The sequence below is a fragment of the Zea mays genome, chromosome 7, assembly GCF_902167145.1.
Source record: "Zea mays cultivar B73 chromosome 7, Zm-B73-REFERENCE-NAM-5.0, whole genome shotgun sequence".
NCBI classification, from domain to species: domain Eukaryota; kingdom Viridiplantae; phylum Streptophyta; class Magnoliopsida; order Poales; family Poaceae; genus Zea; species Zea mays.
In genome coordinates this window covers 170,620,414-170,625,948 of record NC_050102.1, presented here as the reverse complement: position 1 = coordinate 170,625,948, position 5,535 = coordinate 170,620,414, and positions in this window count along the sequence as shown.

Below are 5,535 nucleotides of genomic sequence, written 5' to 3'. Positions count from 1 at the left end.
TCCCGCTCCCGTGGCATTGTTTTCATTTCCAAAAACACCCACACACACACACATTTCCCTGTTTATGGAGATCATAAACACTAATTGTCATACCACACCAGACTCGTCCATACCAGTGGACACAGACTATTCGATTAGGTTTGAACTCTACGCAGAGGGGTACACTTTACCCACTAGTCCGGCTCTATGGTCTCATGGCCAATGAGACCCAAATCTGAATCTCTTTCTTTCCCCGCACGTCCTTACCTTAACGGTTATACCGAAAGGAGTCAGGCCACCGCCATGTCCAAACGGGACAAAACATTCCCCCTCCTTATCCTCCCGGTGCTCCCCAGCCATCATAATCTTGGGATTTGGACGGTACGAGTTCGGATTGAATGACTTCCCATACAGTCTCGAGTGGTTGTACTTGTCGTGAGTACAGGTAGTGAAGGATGACAAACCGGTCCTTATATGAGGGGACAATCCTTCTGCTCACACCTAACCCGGCTGAGCCAACACCTGAGGCCCTCCCCTAAACCAGGGAGTCCGTGGTTATCCCACTCAAAAGGTGATAAGAGTGAATACCCTTCATCATACACTTTTTAAAAACATTATTCATTAAAAACACCACCCCTTTTTCTCAACCCACATTTTGTACTCAAAAGATATTCTTTAATGCGGGCTATCTCTCTTCTCACAATGCAAAGGATCCAACCCTTATTCCCAGCTTAGGTAGTGGTAGAAAGAGTAGGTAATTTATGCATCAAGGAAAGAATGGACTTGCCTTTGTCGAAGTTCTCCTGGCACGAAAGGTCTATTCTCTGAGAGGTCGGGTTCCTGCCCTTCTTCCGGAGCTACAATTTCTGGAGGATCGGATCCCTCTTCCCCTAGCAAAATTAGGTAAAGAACAATACATCAACCATGGTGGCTTAGTGGAGTGTGCCAAGTTTTAAATATCATTATTTTGTGCCTTATAAATTATTTAGACCATTTTTGGTGCATAAAATATCAATATATATATAGGAAAAGAAAAAGGAGAAAAGAAAAAGGGAAAGGAATTCTGGTTAGCTGGGTCAGGGGGGATTTTGGCCCCACCGAGCGCGGGCGCGCGGCGCCGCGGCCAAATGGTCCCAGGCGGCCCACGAGGAGGGGGGCGGCGCGGACGAACGCCGTGAGCGTGGGCCCACGTGCCAGAGAGGGGGAAGGGCTGACGGCGTCAGGCGGTCTGACGGGGGAGGGGGAGAACTAGCCGGGGTCGGGAAAAAGCGACCGCCGATGAGGTTCCGCGGCGGTTCTCCGCCGTAGATCCGGTTCCGGATGGTCGGGGAGGTGGGATAGTGTGGCCAGAGGTAGGGGGTCATGGTGGCGGAGTCAATTTGGCTGCTGAGTGCTCGGTATGGCCGGCCCACGGCGGGTGGCGGCTTCTGCGGCGGTGAGGTCGCCGGTGAGGCTACGCAGTGCGACGGGGAGGTGAAAATGGTGTCTCAGGACCGTGGGGAGGTGGTGAAGCTCATGAGCTAACTCAATTGAATCCTAGGCTAATAGAGAGGGGAGGGAGCACTCACTGGAGCGAAGGAAGGGCGCGGTGGCGTGGCTCGATTAAGCTCGGGGGAGGGGTGTGGGGAGGCCGAGGCCGGTGTGAGGAGCTGGGGAAGCTCGAGGTGGTCCTTTTATAGGCGGTCGGGGATGGGGAGGAGAGGTGGAGAGCACCGGCGACGCTTGCCGCGGCGGCGATGATGGCACACAGTGGCGACGGGACAGCTCGGGCAGGCGGTGGCGACAGGACGGCTCGGGCACAGTGCGCGGGGATGCAAGGCGCCAAACCGAGCTGGCGAGCGTGTTAATGGCGAGGCGACGGGGCAGGCGATGGCCGGCGACGAACGTGCCGATAGCCTGATCACGGGCGAGGGGGAAAGGGGCTGACAAGCGGGGTCGGGCTGACAGAGAGAGAGCGGATGCGAGGAAAGTGCAGGAGCGGCTGATGGGTGGGGTCGGGCTGACACTGGGCGTGGCGCGGGCGCGCGCGGGAGGTGAGCCGAGCTGGGCCTCGGGCGGGGGAGATGAGCGCGCGGGAGAGAGGGGGGAAGCTTGGGCCAGAATCGGCGCAACCGGGGGGAGGTGAAATTCCTTTTTCTTTTTCTATTTCCAATTCTATTTCTCTTTCTCTTTTTCAATAATATCTTTTTCCTTTAAACAAATATTTATCTAGATTTCTTGGGTGTCAAAATATTCTATGTGAAGTGCTACTAGCAATCATGGTGTATGCATATGATGAAGGAAATGTTTCATGAGATGGGGTCTTAGGAGATAATTAAAGGGGGGTTAGGAGTTTAGGGTTTCTAACCTTGGGATCAAAATTGGGATGTTACAAACCTACCCCACTTAAAAGAATCTTGCCCTCGAGATTCAGACTGGGTTCGAGAAAAGGTAAGGGTATTCCCTCCTCAAAGAGTCCTCACTCTCCCAGGTAGCCTCCTCTTCTCCCTCTTTGCTCCACTAAACTTTACAAAGCCTTACTTCTGAGTTTCGGGTTTTTCGGATGGCTGAATCGAGAATCTTCACTGGCTTTTCTCGGTACTGCAGATCCTTCTGAATCTGGACTATTTCTTCTGCGAGGTGGCTCTCTGGTACTTTCAAGCATTTGCAGAGCTGCGATACATGAAACACATTGTGGATATCTGACAGGGATTCTGGCAATTGAAAGCGGTAGGTTGCGGGCCCTATTTTGCCAATGATAGAATAGGGGCCGACGAATCGCGGAGCTAGCTTCCCTTTAACTTGGAATCTTTTGACCCCGCACATTGGGGAGACCTTGAGGTAGACGAAGTCTCCTTCCTCGAAATTGAGTTCTCTTCTCCTGTTGTCTGCGTAACTCTTCTGCCGACTCTGAGCTTCGAGTAGTCTTTTTCAGATCAGGGCAACTTCCTCTTCCGCCTCCTTGATGAAAGCAGGCCCTTCTAGTGTCTTTTCCCCTACGTTGGACCACATCAGAGGGGTCTGACACTTCCTTCCATACAAGGCTTCAAACGGTGACATCTTGATACTGGTCTGGTAGCTGTTGTTATAAGAAAACTCTGCATACGGCAAACTGGACTCCAAACTCTTGTCAAAGGTCAATACACAAGCTCTCAATAAATCCTCGAGGACTTTGTTGACTCTTTCTGTCTGTCCATCTGACTGGGGGTGATAGGCGGTGCTGAAGTCTAGCTTGGTGCCCATAGCTTGCTGAAGACTTATCCAGAATTTTGAGGTGAACTGTGTTCCCCTGTCTGACACTATCTTTCGTGGAATACCATGGAGTCTGATTATTTCTTTAAGATATATCTGGGCAAGGGTGGCTCCTCTGAAGGTAGTTTTTACTGGAATTGAGTGAGCTACCTTGGTAAGACGACCCAGATAGAATCGTGCCCTTTTTGGGTCCGAGGCAGTCCGATTACGAAATCCATGCCTATTTCTTCCCACTTCCATTTGGGCACTGGGAGGGGTTGCAGTAGACCTGCAGGCCTATGATGCTCTGCCTTAGTTCGATGGCAAGTGTCACACCAGGCCACATACTGAGTTATCTCCTTTTTCATCCCTCTCCACCAGTATCTGGTCTTGAGGTCTAGATACATCTTGGTGGTCCCTGGGTGGACAGAGTAGGCTGAGTTGTGGGCTTCATCGAGCGAGATTCCTCGTGCCTCTCCTTTCGGCACGCAAAATGGTCCATGAACCAGAGGGTTCCTTTGTTATCTGTCTTGAGGTCCAGGAGTTGTTCTTTGCGAGTTCTCTCTGCAAGACTCGTCGTCTCGGTGTCCAGGCGCTGAGCCTTGCGTATGAGATCTTCTAGCATCGACTTAACTTCTAGGCTACCACTGTCTCCTAAACAAGCATTCAGTTGAGCTGATTCTCTCTTCCAGTCTTCCAAGAAGTTGGTTGCTTTCTCCCCAAAAGGTTTTCGGCTGAGGGCGTCTGCTACCACGTTGGCCTTCTCGGGGTGGTAGTGGATCTCAATGTCATAATCTTTAATCAATTCCAGCCATCTTCGCTGACGGAGATTGAGGTTTGGCTGAGTGAAAATGTACTTTAGGCTCTTGTGATATGTGAAGATATGACATTTGTTTCCAATCAGGTAGTGTCTCCATATCTTTAGGGCATGCACTATGGTTGCTTATTCCAAATCATGTGTTGGATAATTCTGCTCATGCGACTTGAGTAGGCGTGATGCATAGGCGATGACTTTCTCATTTTGCATAAGCACACATCCCAAACCTTGCCTTGAAGCATCACAGAAGATGACGAAATTCAGGTGGATGTCTGGTAGTGTCAATACTGGTGCGGTCGTGAGTTTCTTCTTTATGATTTGGAAACTTTCCTCACACTTTGGGGTCCACGCAAATTTATTGTCTTTCTTGAGGAGCTTGGTCATGGGTCTTGCTATGCTGGAGAACCCTTTGATAAAACGGCGGTAATATCCTGCCATTCCCAAAAAGCTTCGAACTTCACTAACGTTGGATGGCTGCTTCCATTTGGATATTGCTTCTACTTTGTATGGGTCCACTTCTATTCCCTCTACAGTTAAGATATGCCCGAGGAAGGCTATCTTCTCTAACCAGAATTCACATTTGCTGAGCTTAGCATAGAGTTGATGTGCTCTGAGTCATCCGAGGACAATTCGGAGGTGATGCTCATGATCCTTGCGACTTTTGGAGTAGATAAGGATGTCGTCAATGAAGACTACGACAAACTTATCCAACTCTTCCATAAATACCTTATTCATAAGATTCATGAAAAAGGCGGGTGTGTTGGTTAGTCCAAAGGGCATTACTGTGAACTCATATTTGTCCGTACCGGGTGACAAATGTCGTCTTCTGAACGTCTACTTCCTTGATTCTCAGCTGGTGGTATCCTGACCTTAGATCTATCTTGGAGAAATACTTGGCCCCTTGAAGCTGGTCGAAGAGGTCATCAATCTGAGGTAGTGGGTACTTGTTTTTTATTGTAATTTCATTTAAGGATCGATAGTCAATGCACATCCTCATACTTCCTGGTGATGAACAGGACTGGTGCTCCCCAAGGAGATGAGCTGGGATGAATGTACCCTTTCTGTTAAAGTTCTGCGATCTGGAGTTTTAGTTCTGCCAATTCGATGGGAGCCATGCGGTATGGTCTTTTTGTGATTGGTGCAGTACCCAGAATTAGGTCAATGTAGAACTCTACCTCTCTTTCTGGCGACATTCCTGGCAATTCTTCTGGGAACACATCCATGAATTCTTCTACTACAAATATGCTTTCTGCTGCTAGATTAAACACCATTGGATCTTGGGTGGGTGGCTGAGCCTTACATGAAACTGACTTTCCTTGGTGGTCAGTGAGAAGAATGGTCTTATCTGCGCAACTTATGACGCCATTATGCTTGGTTAACCAATCCATTCCTAAGATCACATCAATTCTGTGGGATGGCAGTACGACTAAGTCTGCCGAGAACACTACCCTACTTAAAAGAATCCTGACTTGGGAGCATTTGAGGTGGCATAGAAGGTCTGACCCTGGGGTTCGGGTGACCAAAAGAAT